At 45.2% G+C, this 16,567-nt stretch overlaps 1 protein-coding gene across 7 annotated transcripts in view; it reads left to right on the top strand.

The window, feature by feature from the left end:
* ATXN1 (ataxin 1) overlaps positions 1-16,567 on the top strand; it is a 228,012-nt gene that overhangs the window by 153,463 nt on the left and 57,982 nt on the right. The window contains exon 1 of one of the 7 annotated variants that reach the window (XM_035893515.1): positions 4,628-4,702. The exons of the other annotated variants lie outside the window; for them this stretch is intronic. The gene's annotated coding sequence lies outside the window, so the exon portion shown is untranslated. Of the gene's footprint in view, positions 1-4,627; positions 4,703-16,567 lie in introns of those variants that run through there. 7 annotated transcript variants of the gene reach the window in all.

Genomic DNA, 16,567 nt, shown 5'->3' with positions numbered 1-16,567 from the left:
ACAGCTAAAAGCAAGCTGTGCCTGGGCACCCACACAGTCCCGGCTTTGTGCAGAGCACAGCTTTGGCATCTGGAGTGGGAGCTCAGTGCCTATTAGCAGCAGTACATTCATTGACATAAATCGCTGTCAGAGCGATGGAGGAATGCAGCTGTGTATTTTGTGAGCTCTGGATGTGGTCTATCTCAGACTCACCGTGAGATCATGGAAGATCTGCTCAAACTTGTGTCTCAGACTTAAGTCCTGGGTATGGGGCACGGCAGTCGGATAACCACTCACTCACTTTTGAAATAAATGCAAGCTCAGTTGCGGGGCTACTACCCATTTTTGCCCATCCTTGCCCCTTTCTTACCGTTTCCTTCTTCCTTCCAGGCAGAAGATCTGCCCAGAGAGGGCACATAAGAACACACATCCTTCTAATTCATAAAAAGTGAGGAGTGGGGAACAATGCCTGGCTGCAGAGCAGCCCTTTAAAGGAGGCTCATTTATTGTCCAGTCAGTAGTGAAATTGGCTGTCCTTGGGGAGAGTGTATCACTTTCACTGTAATCTCCCACCAAAACCAAGGAGGGGAAATGCCTTCCCATTTGTCCCCAGGAGTAAAGCTGCCCTGGTGTGTCTAACCTGCACCTTAGGAAGTAAGAGAGCTGCTGAGGAGAAGGGGCAGTCAAAGCAAAGTGGCCCAGGCTGCTCTTGCAGCCCATAAAAGCAAAGCTCCCAATTAATTATGGAAACCTGCATGGTGCTGCCGTGGGCCAACTTTGGGCAAATCAGTACGAAGAAGAGAGTCATACCAAAGGTTGCAGAGTGTTTTCATAGGTTTCTCAAGGAGTTTTTTTGTTTTTTTTCATTTGGTTTAGGTTTTTTTGCTTGGTTTGCAGTCTCTACCTCAGCATCCAGCTAAAGTTCTTGCAGTCACGACCATCCCATCTTTGCCCTAGATCACTGGGGAGTGATGCAGTGACTTCTCGTTTGCTTCTGGAGTGATGACACAGGCAGTGTCGTAGCATGAGAATATTTTTGAAGCCGGAATGTTGGGCATATGATTGTCAAAGCTGAGGGGTTCTTAGTATAGAATTTGAACCACAGTGCTTCATTAATGAGGGGTTTGCCTTTGTCCTCCTTAAAATCAGGAAAGGAACTGAAGACTCTCTAATGCTTGGTGCCTTGTGAATCACGGGGATTGCACAGCTAAAAGTGTCTTTCCTAAAGGCCTTCTAAAATGCATTGCTTTTGTGCCTCTCACCTAGTTCCCTGCCCAGACTTCCCATGAATCTCTACTTTTTTACCTCTCTTAAATGCTCAGTGGACGTGAAAACCCTTCCTATGTGTGGAAGTGGAAATGCTAATGCAAGTAAAAAAGATTCATGTGTTCTTTTTCCCATTCATCACAGTTCTTGGAGACTTCTGTGGAAAATTTCACCACCCAAGCACCAAACTAAGCCTCCTTCTTCACAACCTACTGTGCTTAGGCTGTGGGATTAAGCCACCCTGAAGCCGTGTTTTGGGGAATTTCTGAGAAGTCCGTTGTCCCTGGTGAAATGTCTTTTTACGCTGCTTCCCGTTCTGTAGAAAGCATATTCCTCACACCAATGCTGCCATGCTTGTCAGTTCAGCAAATGTTTCCTTGGCATTGCACTTGCTGTTTTTGAACCACGAAATGCTTTTAGGTAAAGTTATCATAATATAAACTGAAAATTGACAGGCTGAATAGTTGTGGTTAGTATGTGCTATAGTGGTGATGACATGGGAAAATATGTTGCTTTTCTCCAGATGACTGTTTGAGGTTAGTTCTAGACCATTTTGTTCATGATGTGCCAGCTAAAATTATGAGAGCGTGACTTTGAAGTAAGCAGGTTAGTTTGATTTTTTTTTTTTTTTTTTTTAAACCTGATAAAGGCCTTGTGTCAGGGAATGGGTGTTGTTGTTATTTTGGGATTTAAAAAGGAATGGAACCAACCATCAGGAGGAGTAAAAGGTTAAAAGGACTAAATTCCCTTTTCCAAGAAGTTCATCTTGCTGCATAACCTAACCAAAGGTGTCTCACTCACGGGACTGGCATGGGCAAAGCATGGCCCGCAAAAGCCGGCAGAGTTCCGGTGCCTCTTCTTCGGCAGAAAATGGTAGCATGAAAGGGGGATGGGTAGCAGCAAGCGAAGCCGGTGCTTTCTGCTGGCAGCAGAAACAGCATTTTGTAGGCCTGCTCCTTGTGTACCTTTCCAGTATCCAGGACCGGAGTGGTACCGTGTCCTGCTAGGATGGCAGCTCAGCAGAGCCATGGGATGGTCTGCCCACACCACAAGATGTCACGGTGCTGAGTCAAGCAAGCAGTGCTCTAAAGGACCACAGAAACGTGTGCCCTGTTCATAAGACAGAAGCGAGAAAAGGAGGCATTAGGCGGGAGGTGATGTTTGATGTCTTGGTATCTAATGATAAAAACAAAAGTGACTCAAATGTCACTTTCTTCCCAAACAGAAGTCTTTTTTGGTGTGGGCTGCCAGTCCGTGTTAGGAGTGATATGCAAAATACACAGAATTTGTGTGTGGCTAAATGATGGTTTCTTTTTCTTTCATCTGCCTCCGTTTCACTTTGTGCTGCAAGGTTGCAGTTGCCTGTAGAAGGCTTGACATATTTAATGGGACCTTGAAACAGCTCCGGCAAACTGCAGCAGAAAGAAGCAGAGGAAAGTAGAAGGCTAGCAGAAGACACATTCACCAAAATTACATTTTAAAATAAAACCCTGCAGTTCTGGAAAAGTCCTTACTCCACCTTCTACACCAGTGTGTGAGTTTGGGGTTTAAATCTGCTCCAAGATCTTTGTGGTTTGGACACAGGGAGGCAAGTTAGCTGTGGAGGAGCAGCCCTAAAGGTGAGTTTGCCAGCCTTCACCCCTCCTGAAACACTGTGCTGAAATGAGACGGTTAGGACAGCCTACTCAAGTGAATATTTTTCCGATGTTTCCATTTTTTCTCTGCTTGTATGGGCTAATCTCGCCTCTTTTTGGGGTGCAGGGAAGATCAGGGAGTGGAGCATGTTGCTAACATCTCCCCTGCCCCTGACCTGAGGAGCCTCTGAAGCTGCTTGAAAGTTAGACCACACTGACTTTTGTGTGGTGCCCTTTAGCCCCAGCAAATACAGAGAGCATACTGTATGGATGGCTTGTTTCTGAAACACCATCAGAGAGCCAGAGGAAGAAGAGATGGTCTTCTAATCCTAATAGTCTCCTAATTCTGATGGTCTTCTAATTACTCCTGGAGGCACCGTTCCCTTTCTCAGCAATTCCTTCTTCACTCTTTTGCATATCTCGTGCCAGTACTCCGAAGAGTTTAAGGCCCTAAGTCAGAAAGTCTCCCATTTTCCCTACTTCTGATTAAATATTGTAAAGTATTTGAATCTGTTTCAGTTAAAATAATGATAACATATTTATTCATATGATAATATTTATAATATTGTCTGATCAGTACAGTTGTTCAATGAGGTTAAGCATACTTGGATATAAATAAAAGGGCTAACTTATTCAAGGACTACAAGTGGTTATGATCGTCCAAATGGTGACCTTTCAGGGTTGGCGTTTGTATGTCCAGAAATGAAGGCAGGTGGAACAGCTAGCTACTTTTCTCAAGCAGAGGTCCTTCAAAGTTCACTGCAAGGAAAAACTGTGTTGTTACACATTGTGCATCTAAAATAAAAGGTGAGGTTTTGACAATTCCCCCAATCAGTTATTGATACCTAGACTCTCTCTTTTCTGGGGCCTTTCACGTGTGATTTTTTTCATTTACTGGATGATGGTCCCATTTATAAGACAGAAGCAAGAAATGGCAGTGATAGATAGGAAGGGATGCATGTTTGTGTCTACATGTTTAATGGTAAAAACAAAAGTGACTCACTGTCACTTTCTTCCAAAATAGGAGCCTTTTTGGTGTGGGCTGCCAGGGCATGGTAGGATGTGGTGGCTTAATGTACTTGCTTTATTTCAGCAAGACTAGTGCACTTCTGATTTCCACGGCCTCGCTCCCGGTCTTTGGGGCAAGCACTTGCATAACAGTTGGCAGGGATGGGGCCTTTGCCTCAAAATTATGCTGGGAGAACATTCACGCACACACGATGGGATGCCGAGCACAGTGGGATCCTGATCGGGGCCTCTGGGCACAATGCTGTCATAAATTTTAAATAATAATAATACTGTAAAAAGTTAAATAAATGTGTCAAGTTAATTTGATGCTCCCCTCCCCTCAGGCAAATTAGCATAAATTGAATTTTCTAATAATTAGCCCAAGCAGTTGTCACTGAATAGATACACCTGCTTTATGTGAATTGTGGTAATGCGTGGAGGACTGACCCTGCAAGAGAGCAGAGAGGTTCCCAGGCTGACCCGGCAGCATCAGGTCCAGTTGTACAGACACCATATGAATGCTTATTTGCCATTAATTGGGGTTAGTTACAGGTTATATGCGTCTTGCCATACAGTTCAGATTTTGGTCACTTACATATACAGCCTTAGAAAATACGCTGAAACTGTCTGCGCCAGGCTTATTAAACTGTCGTAATAAACCATTTTACGATTCCAGGTGGCCCTTCCCAAACGTGTCGTAGAGCCTATTAACAAACACCTGTCAAGTTCAATTGAAATGGCTAAGTGGCCTGATCTACAGCGTCTACCGCCATGCCAGAGTGGGCAGGGCTCGCGCCGTGCCCCAGCCGCGTCAGGTAACACGCTCAGAGATGAGGTAGCTGGGAGCAGGGGGGCTTCAAGGAGCTCTTGGCTTGCCTTTCAACCTGCTGGATTTTGGTAGGAAGGAGTGAGGGAAAAAGAAGGGAAAAATAAGTTTGTGTAAGGCAAGCAGCCTTTACGTTCCCTGTTACCCAGCTGTGACATGTCTCAGAACATTTAAGGTTTTATCTCTTTTTTTTTTTTTTTCTCTTTTTTTTTTTTTCCAAGTTAAGATATGGAAGTGTAAATAGATCTTTTCCTCTGTTGCTGACTTGAATGAGGGCTGGCCCCCGGTACACGTGTGAAAATCGCTTGGCTAGGAAAGTTCTAATGTTCGTTGTATCGTAGCTTTGGAGATAAAAGTCCAAACTCCCTAGCTGGTTGTCTTGACAGAGCGTCCTACTTATACGTATTCGCTTCCAGAGACTGAGCTTACAAAAGAGAAGAGGGGGAAACTTGGCCCAGTAGCATCGCAGAAATGCTTGTGGAGGGTTTTTTGTTTCGTGTTTGGGGATTTTTTTTTTCTCCTTCTTTTTACAAACCATGAACTCCGAATTCAAGGAGGCTCAGCAATCAGTGTGTTTGAACGCCAGCCAAGACACTAAACTGGCAGCCGTCCATTCTGATATCAATGTGAGTGAAATGTGTACTCAGTAACTGGATTCAGGCCCTTCATAGTTTGCAAGCAAATATTTCTGCTTTTGCAGATCAGATAAAAACCAGACTAAGCTGTGCAGCTCTCAAGCATGTGAGAGAGAGAGGTCTGCACCTTTGCAAAGGGGCATTAGCATTTCTGTGTCCCAGTCAAAGTCCTGTGCCTTATGTTGTCATGTTGAAGGCTGTGTTCTATTTCCAAAAGGCATTTAATTATGTCTTTTAATGTTTTAACTACTAAATCTGCCCTGCGTAAAAGCTTTAAGTACCTTGCACTGCTAATAAGCTGTAGGAAAGTGAAGTAAATTGGCATTTTGTAAAAAGGTTGTACAAAACCAATGGAAAGCTATGCAAATCAGCTATGATACAGCCAAATTTGCATTTTGTCTTGGGTTTAGTGATGATATGCACAGCGTGACTTTGGCAGGCTTGCCTCGTGGGATGATGCATGCACTGGTGGTATGGCCCTGTAGGGTCAATTTAACAAGTGTAACATGATTTTCCATGCAGTTTCTCAGAACCACTGAGCAACGTGCAGCAATACATAGTGACAGAGGAAATCGATTTTTAAGAGTAAATACATTTAGTAGGAGGAAAAAGTGTTATACAAATCTTTTGCCTTGCCAAAAGAAGGTTAGCAGTTTTGTTTGGTGCTGCTCAACTTCCCAAAGTGACTCCCTTCTGCTGTCTTCCTTTTTTCTTACTCTTTGGTTACTCTGATTTAGAAAACATCAGGACGAGGAGGTGATGCAGACTTCTTGCGTGCAGGGTGCTCAGATCATTAGAGCAATGTACAGGGGAGGGCAAAAGGTTACAAGCAGCTGACTGTGCAGTTCCACGGCCTTTTGAGTTCATTGAACCAATGGCAGCTCTTAAGACCTGTTGTTTTGCCCAGCTGAGAAGGAAGGTGGGAGCATACTTGAGGTTTCTGGTGATAATAATGCTATTCTAGGGAGGACAACATGCAAACGGACTCTCGGAGCCCTTTGCAGTCTGTTTTATATTGGAGGGACGTGTGCTTTGTAAGTGTTGCTGGAAAGTACTTCTGAAATTACCTTACCTGCTTTTTCCCTCATACAAGTTTTGTTTCATTTCAGGAATTCACTCAGTATGTTAAATTGAAAAAAAAAAAAAAATCAAATAAAAATAAATCAAATTAATTGGATTTTTTTGGCATTGGCCTTCACATGCTGCATGTTGTCTCCAGCCAGCTGTTTGAACACGTTTGTTATCTTTTCTGCTGTTAAAGTGGACCAGATAAAAATTCCTGTATGTGCTTTGCTTGTCACAAGGGTGAATTTGCTCCAGCATCCCTTCCCAGTTCATCGGTGCTGTGTGACAGCTCCATGCTCTGGGACACTGGGCACCCGAGAGGAGCACTGGGTGTCTTCGTTTCCCATACCATGATCCTGCATCCCTAGAAGTGACCAAAACGTCAGCCGCTAACCGGCAGTCAGCTTTGGGCTCGAGTCCTGCAAGGGCTGCTCAAGAACAGCCTGAGGGATGAAGCTCTCCTTAAGGCGGTAGGTAAGCAGCATCTCTCCTTCAGGCAGGAGTTCAGTAGGTTTGGACAAAGGACCCGGTACAAGGCTGTCCCAAATTTGAATTTAAGAACAAGCTTAAGCGCTCTCTTCCTGTGACCTCAGCACACCCAGGGCTCTGTTAGTTTGCCTTACAGAAGCAGAAGGGAGTTTGGCTGCTTTCAAATGAAGTCTGCCAAAAAAAAAAAAAAAAAAAACCCCCAACAGCCCAGCAAGAATCTTCCTTTTTTTTTTTTTCCCTTGGCTTCTCTATAAATAGTCAAAACATTTTTCAGAGCAAGTTTAGTTAATGTTTCATGGTGGTGAGCGAACATGCTGATGCTCTGATATGTTTTGTGCTCCTGAATCTCGTAAGATGCTTGAGTGTAATTTAATTCGTGTTTTTAAATGAGAGAAAGAAAGAGTGCTCTGAAGTCTCATCTGAATTTTGTCACCGACTTCATGAGAAGTCCTTTGAGTGCATTTGGGAACAGTTTGGCTTCTCATTTAGCTGTATCACTGGATACATGTTGAAAGTTTTCCCTTCTTCTCCTTACCACACAGACAATCACGTCATTCTCGAAATGAATGCTCCTTTTGCTGTCCATATGCAAGAAATTATGCGAACATCTGTGTAAGTCGCAACATACAAGAAGGCAAATTCTTGGTGGCAGGCTGCAGAGCCCGTCTTTCAAACCCCTGTCTGCAGAGGGTCTGTGCGCAGCCACCAGCTTTGCTCTCGCACTGCGTGCTGACTGCCGGTTTCATCTTCCACTGCTTCACTACTAAATAACAGCTAGTAGGGGTTTGTCTTTTTTTCCCTCCTTTCTTTTTTCAAGCACCAAATGTATAGTTTCATTTTGGCAGCTGGTTTTATCAAGAAAATGGTATCAGAATCGTGTGGGATTTTGTGAGTCATTACCAGAAATACTGCAGTGGGTGGATTAGCCCCTTCAAAGAGGCTGCTCTGCGTGTTTTCGGGGTAGTAAGGTGCAGGGAAAATAGGGTCGCGCCTGCCATTTTTCACATGCCCCCTTGGGAGTACCCTCGGCGAGGGCGATGGCCTTGTTCTGTCAGCAGCTCCCTGCCGTTTCCTGTTGGCACCAGTGGGAAGAGGAGCGATGCTCCTCGCTCTCTGCAAACAGCATGTTTCTCGCTGCTGTCCCTGCGTGACAGGATACTGTAGCACAGAACACACGCGTTTCGGTTGCGGGGCCGTGCGACAGAAGCCTGTGGCATGAGAAGCTGGGGCAGCAGCACTTGCAGAAGCGCCCAGAAGAGCACGCTTAGGTGTCTGTGCTTTAGGCGTCACGGCTTTCAAATCAGCCTCGTCAGCTTGTAAGCTGGGTTTAGTTCACTTGCAGGTATCAACTCTTCTTCCTCAAGGGTTGCTGCCTCTCCCCCTATGAATCGCAGCCCAGTTTCCATCCCAGACCTCGTTGGAGAGAGCACTTTTTTCACTGAAGTAAATCAAACCCAAGTGCTGTCTCCTCTCTTTTAATGGCACAGCCCAGCCCCGCGTATTCGGGCTCTAAGCATCAGCCTGGTCTTGTGGGAGCAACACATCCTTCTGGTAACAGCCCGTTAGTGGGACACTTGTAGAAACGTTTACTGGTTTCATTCCCATGGTGTGCAGACTTTTCATCGAGGAAACCATTTGGGAATAATGTGCCAGACTTTTTCAGAGTCCTACTGCCTCCCAGACAAAATTACCAGTCTTGGGAGGCCAGGAGCTACCTCTCTGAGCCTGCAGTCCCCTGCTCCCTGGTGCACTGCTGGGACCCAGAGCATGTGAGTTTGCATTAGCACATCCCACTGCCAACGTGTTTTCTGTCTGATGTGGGGCTGAGGAGGTATGTGTGCATTTGGTGCTTCATCCAAGCATTCAGCAGCACTTTCTCACCAAAAGCACGTTTGTTTTGCGTAGAGGCTTTCCTGTTAGGTCCTAAAGTATCATACTGTCCTGTGCGCTAAAAAAAATACTTCCCCTTCCAAGAGATAACCGAAGCAATGCAAGGAGAATGTTTTGATGAAATTGGAGCAGGGGTGGAGAGGAGGAGCAGCAGAGACCCGTCTCCTGCCGGTGTCCAGTTAATGCTCCAAATGAAGTGTAGTGCAGCTCTCTGACACGCAGCAGAAACCTGCTCCAATGAATGATGGCTTGTAGTGCCTAATGCTCTCCCGAGCATAATTTATGACAAATAAATATGCAACGTCCTTCCCTGTGTATTCCTACTACTCTGCTGTTGGGGTTTTTTTTTGCTCGGTTTGGGAATGTATAAGACAAACGAAGTGGTGGTGTTTCTGTGCAGCTCCCAGAGCCCACGGGAGCCATGGTGGGAGCAGGGTGCATGAATCCTTCCTACATGAATCCAGAGCGCAGCTGTTTTCCCCAAAAGTCACCCGAGTGGGGACTGCTGGCCCCTCAGCTGGTCTCCCCGGACAGAGCTGTGCTGGAGGCTCCAGAGCTGTGCCTAAGGAGGAGCGAGCTGGCTCTCAATGGCAGAGATGAGCCAGGGCAAAGCAGCTGGCCGGCATCTCAGCCACCCCCTCCTAAGCGAGGTGGGCAGTCAGTCTGCAGCACTCGTTGCTTTGCCCGGTGTGTGCACATGCCCATAAAATGGTTATTTGATAAGGCTGTATCTGATTGTGCCGTACCGCAGTCCCCACGAAGCGTAAAAGCTGTAGCTGTAGGTCCAAACTGAAGTAAGGGAAGGAAGCATCCCTGGCGGTGAGATGGATCCCCCCTCCGCACTTGGGCAGACATCCTCCCATGCGCAACCCTCGCACGTGTACCATGTCAAGCAGTTGCTTGGTGTATCAAGGAAAGACCAGCCTCTCTTCCCCTGAACCATCCCTATAGCCCTGTCATGCTTCCAGCAGGTTGCTCGCGCCGTGGGAAGGGCAGGGTGGGTGCACGAGACAGATCCTGTTGCAGCGTGCAGAGGGAGCATGGTAGATACGCTTTGTACACGGCTCCCATTCCCACGTGCACCAAGAGGGGCACTGAGAAGTGGCATGAGGAGGAGCGGAAGGAGAGTCTGCTTGGTATGCTGCTGGAGCGCGGCGGCTTTGGCTGCTTTGCCAGGTCAGGTTTCCCTCCGGCAGGGCAGCAGCTCCGGCTCTCCTTCCCTGCATTGACACGAGCAGCAGCAAGACATGGCTGCTGCTGATGGGTGGGGAGAACAACTGCCTATCGGCAAAGATTAAAAACCTGTCTTCAACATGCCCCTGGAGCAGGTGGGGGGATTAGCCTACGGCCAGCATGGCTGCGAAGGGGGCTCGGTTGCAGCCGGCTGGGGCTTCTGTCAGCGGGGAGGTGGTGGTGGTTCCCTGCGAGCCTGTGAGTGGGTGTGCGTGAGAGTCACAACGCGGCGTTTGCACGCTGAAGAGCGGCAGGATGAGACTCTGGTGTTGCCCCGGCTGGAGAGAGCTTGCACGCCGAAGTCTGGGGCAGCACCGATTCTGGGGACGTGGCACAGTGGGGAAGTGGTGGCCCGTGTGGTCACTGTGCCAGCAGGGCTTGCGGTGGGTGAAAGTTTTGAAGTGACAGCAAGGGTAACAGCTCGCTCGATGAAACAAGCTGCAGTTTCTTTGGGATGCTGCAGGCAGGGCAGGGCCAGGCACAGGAGACGTCCTGGGTCCTGGGTCCTGGTCCTGGTTCTGGTCTTGGTCCTGGTCCTGGTTCTGGCAGAAACCAGATCTTTGTAGAAGACTGTCCTGTCCCTTGTTGTTAAATGAGCCTTATGTAGAACTGCTATAAATGCATTTCTGGATTTTCCCCAGGCATTTTTTTTTTCTTTTCTTGCATAGAGATTTGGCCTGCTTGGAGTCTGAGGCTTTTTTTTTTTTTTTTAGAAAAGAAAATAATAACAATAATAATAATTTTATCCCCCTTTGTTTTGGGGTTTTAGTGCCTCTGGTTGCTCAGCTGGAACTATTGTACAGTGTCTGAAACTGTGTGTATTTAGGTGTGGCAATACCAGCCTTTTCCCTGCACAGGTACAAACTAATTGTGTCGTGTGTGTGTACTGTAGGCCATTTTTTTTTAATCCAAAGTGTGCACTTACCTGGCAGGTCCCAGTTAGAAGTTGGGCAGCCCCAGACCAGTGAGTCTCTCCATTGACTCTGGTGGGCAGTGTTCCTTTCCAGAGCCACGGGCTTCTCTGGTCAGTGCTGGGGAGAGCATCTCTTGGTCTTAACAGCATGGCATCCCTGGTCCCCAATGCAGGACAGCATTTTATGTACATGCAGACCTGTGTTGTCATATTGCCTTTTCAGTCTGTGCCCTGTGGTAGGGTAGAATATTGCTGCTGTGTTTGAATATTATTCTTTAGGGGGTAGTCAGTTGCCTTGTGCTCAGAAGCACAAATGCACATGCAAAAGCTTTGCAGAGGCAGGTGGTAGCCTGTATTTTTCTTCCGTTTGCAGTTTTTAAATAAAAAAAAAAAATCTTTTCAAGTTCTACGCTGTCAAGAATGTGGGTGTCTGGCTGAATGAAAGAAAAATAAAATAAACTTGCATAATAAATACACTAGTAAATTTGCAATTTGCCTAAACTCTTGGCATAAATACAAGCCACTTTTGGGGGTTGGTTTGCTTGCTTGCTTATCCAAGGAATAGGAGCAACTTTTGAAGATAGTTTCCCTGAATGCTGTTCCTTATTATAATTATGTTAATTATTAGCAATGTACCTACTCTAGTTAGAGCATGAAGTGCTACTTTCCGACAAAATCAGATCTGCTTTCTTTTACATCACGTCATATGTCAAGTATGGAACACGAATCCAAAAGCCTTGTATATATCTGCATATGTTTTTTTAATATAGATTTATTTATTTAATAACGCTACTTTTTTCTTTTTCAGCATTTTAAAAGTTGACTGCCTTGAGGTAGGCACCTGGATTTATATTTAGGGACTGAAGTAAGTGGGATGGCTTTCAAAGGTCCTGTGTACCTGCAGCTCTCGGTAAATTAATTAAAAGCAGATGTTCTTTTTGGCAAGTTTGACAGAAACAAGTAGGAGACGCTGGGTGCCCAGCGCCTTTGAAGCACTAGCAGCTTATTCAGATGCCTAAAGATGGAGTTAGGCGTTTGAATTTTGGCACCCAAGTTGGAAGAGTTTTGGCCCTGTAATCTTAACGATTGCTGTCCCCCCTCTGTCCTGAAGTGCTGTAGCAGAGATTCATCCAAGAAGCCGGAGGTTTGTACGTGGGAGTGAGCGGGGACAGGGTACGCGTCTCACTGCGGTGGAAGCGAGCTCGGCTGCCTGCCTTATAGCACATGCAAATGAGGGTCAGATGGCTTGACAGTTGGTTATGAAACTAAATAGAAATTATGCAAAATGGGATTGATTTTTGCACATATTTTTAGGTTTTGTCTTGGGGAGTACAGGCGGCAACTGTTAACGTTTCACATATATACTGGATGTAAAGTAATAGCCCGCTATGCTCTTTTTAGGGATAATTTTTACCCCATTGCAACTGAGAATATAAAGCCATCTTACAACTTGCCAGAAGTGACACCTGCTTTCATACTTCCTAATAATTACTTTAGCTTTGACAGAAAGTACATGGCAGCGTGCATACAAATTATGACTCGCTTCAGGGTACAAATAATGTCATAATGACTTTAAGAGTATCTCTTTATGCTCAGGATATTTGCATGTACGTGTTTTGTTGGTACGAAACGAGCGAGCGAAGAAGAGAGTTTTGGGTGACTTCTTCAACTTCTGAATAAAAAAAATGTGTCTTGGATATTGTAAGCATACAAATAGACTAAAGAAGGGAAATAAATGGTAAGGTTTTCGGTGGCTATTTGAGCATGCCCTTTTTTTTTTCTTTTTTTGCAACTCTCTGTTGTTATGAAAATGCCCTAGACATTTGCAAGGAATAGAATGATTTCTAATGCTAGATACTCAAAGGTGTCTTACTAGAGGACAGAACTTGCCTATGGGTAAGTGGCATCAACCTGCAAGGACTTTTCTTCCTCTGCCCTGCCTTGAAGTGAGTGAGTGTTCAGTTTAAAGTGCATTTGGATGTCGTACGTGCTCTCTTCCCCTGTTTTTTTCCTATTCTTGCTGCAGTTCAGTAGAACTTGAAGTCACATGTATTCATCTGTCTGCAAAATCAAGGTCTTTACTATATATCTGACCCCAAACTGTAGCTAGGAAATTAATCTTCTGTGATGGTTGGTAGTTACTGAATAGCCTTTCAAGTATTCAGGGTTAAATGCGTTAAAGCATGTATTGTATGTAAAAGCCCATTTGGGGAGAAGGTAGCAGCAGCACAGAGATCAGTGATACGCTTGCCCAGGATCAGCCCAGAGCCTCTGGTGGAGCAAAGATGTATTTCCACATCAGGGTGGTGGGAGTTTTGCCCTGGGGTCCAAGGAAGGCTTTCCCTTCCCTGTGTTAATTTTTGATCATCCAGCAGCAACCTGAAGTTCTAAACTGCTAAGGAAGGGCAACTTCCAATTGGATTTCCCTGTTGATATCTGCGACCTGTCTCCCTGCCCAGTTTTTATAGCAAAAAGGAGGCAAAGGAGAGGGCAAGGGGTAGGTATAGGATGCTGTTAAGCACTCAGTGAACCATTTCTGAAGGTGAGTTGAATAATTTCTGAAAACCAGAACATGAAGTTTATCATGTGAGCTTCCTTAAAGAGCTGGAAGAGAAAGGCATCGATAAATATGCTGCTTTTGCAAGGCAGAATGAGCAATCGTGGAAAACAGCTGGGAGTCAGGCAGTTTCTTATCTGAAAAAGAGTACAGTATGTTACTTTTCCACCTCTGTGAGGGGACTTAAAAAGAGAAATGCCTTTTGCTTCCTGCCTGAAAGAAGCTAAGCTCTTTCTATAAAAAGAATGAATTTGGAAAATGTCTGGTGTGTTTCTGTGTATATGTGTGTGTGTATTAGTCCGTGTCTTTTATCAGACCGAGCTTTAGGAGATACAAAGTTCATATGTGCGTGGGTCTTTCATTACCAGAAGGACTTTGGCAAATTGCAGGGAATTCAGACAGCTGCAACAAAAGTGATTAATGGACTAGAGAAGAGAAGAAAGATTAAGAATTAAATATGTGTGGTTTCTGTGAATGGGAGAGAAAGAGGGTAAGGGAATGGGGCGATGTTAAAACTCAAGGGGTATAAATACCTGAGTTTGGAGAAGAATTGTTTTGGGTGGTCCAGGCAGTCTGACTAGGAGTAATGGGATAAAATTCAGTGCTGAAAATGTCAGCTGAAAGCCAGAAACACTTGCAGCTAGTAAGATCTGTTAGACTGTGGAATATTCCCTGGCGGGAAGGGGTGGAAGCCGTGTCGCTCGAGCCATTTGAACTAGACTGAACAAAGGCAGAGCTCCTGAAAATGGCACGGGAAAGGTCCTGTGTAGGGGAGGCATCCGAGCATCACCTTCGAGGCATCCCCCCCTCCTCCCGCTGTTATCCGTGGGTGGTACCAACACTGACAATGGCTGGAAATCACACAGGGGTTTCTAAGAGCACTGTATTTTAGCATATATTTGAATAGGGATTTCCTTGCGGGAAAACAAAAATCCCTCTCTGTTCAGCTTTCTGCCCTGTAACTGTCTCTGTTTGTTGGACTTGTTAAAAAAAAAAAACCAAAAAACCAACCCACCCACCCACCCCCAACTAGCAAAAGAGAGCAGAAGTTGCCTTACTGTAAAACTACCTAGTGATAAACTTTTTTATACTTCACTTGGAACAGGCTTGTCGGGCTGTTCTCGAAGGCTGAGGAAGAGCTGTTTGGCAAGCTGCGTACAGCCATTACAAGCGAGAATGACTGAGCAGAACAGGGCTGTTTTACTCATTCACTTTTCTGCTGTATCCAAGCAAGTCATAAGCTCTTAAATTCCAGTTTTCATGTAGGGGCTTGGTCTCCACAGTTATGTCTCTCTTTTTTTTTTTTTTTTTGGACATAAAGCTAATTTTCCAGTGCCTGACTAGAAAGCTACAACATATATGAGGAAAACTAGGGATTAATTTTTTTTTTTTGTAATAAGCCTGTGGGGTTTTTTTATGTTACTTACATTTGCGGCACCATATCCACCATAGTTTTTCCTTACCGCTAGGTTCTCTTTAAAAGGATGGCATGAAAAGGAAACGTTTACCTTCCCATCCCCACGCTGCTGTGGGGCTTTGCATTGCTCTATTCTCTTTGCTGCTCCGTGGATAAACTGAGATAAAGCTATTGCCACCTTCTTTTCACTTCCTTCAGGCTGAGTCTGTGCTATGAAATGTTAGAGAGAGAAAAGTCAGATGCTGAGATGGCTGTTCACCTGGAGCTGGCAGGGATTGCATCCTCGGATGCTTTGCACTGAGAAGGTAGGGCAGTGGGCGCATGCTCCCGCACGGTGATCCTGATGCAGAGCTTGGCTGCGGTGTGCGGACCCGGCTGGAAGCATCCTGCATCGGTAGCTGCCTGGTGTTTCAGCGCTGTGTTTTCTCGCTCCGAGAGCCCCATGAATGGGGAAGAGGATTCGTGTGGCTTCATACAGGCTTAGGTGTCACAGCTGGGTTTTGTATGATTTTCGGAGTCTCTGAAAAGCAAAGTTAATGATTTCCCACTGCCACCTAAGTACCAGAACACAGATGGGGTGCTGGAGAGAAATGTATGTCAAGGTGTTGTCAAAACATTTATTTCCTTAGCAGGAAGTATTGATCCTGCAAACTATATTCTATTACTTTATTTCTTCTACATTAAATGACTGAGGCATACTATATTTAGTCAATTTGTGTGATGGATGTTGGCGAACCAACGTAGCAGTTGGTCACCGTGCACATCTTAGTTTGCTGCTGGCTGGTTGGCTGCTTTCAACAACCCAAAAATAGGGTTTGGCCTGAAAATTAAGGTTTTAAAGGGTTTTTTTTGTCACTTAGTAATACACTGGGCTTTGGTTGCCTGATTTACTCATTTTTTTATCAGCATTTATTGACACTGAGTCATGCCTGCAAATAATGAACCGCGCTTCTGCTTGTTAATGTGCTTTTGTTGTTTTCATTGTTTGCAAGCCTGTTTCAAAGGAGCAGTTGGGGTCATCTCTCAGGCAGCATTGTATCTTCCGAAGTGTATGGTCATAGAAAACAAAAATGGTTCAGAAATGGTTGGGAACCTTTTGAATTAAAGCCCACGTTCCAGACCTGGGAGGAAAGTAGTGTTTTTTCAGCCATGTTTGTGAGGTGTTACTTGCTTTTTAATTTGCTTTTTAAATTCATAATACAGTCAAGAAGCAGATGAATTGCAGCAGTGGTGAAGAAGGGTAGGAACAGGAGACGTGTTTCTGCTAAGTCTTGTAGAATTCAACAGAAAATACGATTGTCCTTATATTATCTTGAGCTTTTCTGTGAGTAGTCCTGCTAGGCTCTGATTCTGAGATAGTCTTTAAATGGTCCCATTTGTCATTACAGTCAGATCTCAAAAGAATAATCTATGAAATGCCTGTCTCCCCCATCCTATGGTGAACTAATTTTAACCTAATGAATCAACTGCAGTGCTGCCTTCCTCGGCAGCCGTTGCAGAGAGCATGGCACAACGTTCCTGTGGCACACGCTCGCCTTTCTCTTCAGAAGCTAGCCCGTTCGTCTCTGAATGAATGAATGTTTTAGGGTATGGCAATACTTCTGTTTGCTCAGTGAAACTGGTTTCTCAGGTGGAGAAATCATTTAACTGGTAAG

This window comes from Egretta garzetta, unplaced genomic scaffold, assembly GCF_000687185.1.
Source record: "Egretta garzetta isolate BGI_Z169 unplaced genomic scaffold, ASM68718v1 scaffold14, whole genome shotgun sequence".
In the NCBI taxonomy this organism is placed as follows: domain Eukaryota; kingdom Metazoa; phylum Chordata; class Aves; order Pelecaniformes; family Ardeidae; genus Egretta; species Egretta garzetta.
This window is presented reverse-complemented; position numbering and strand designations above follow the sequence as displayed.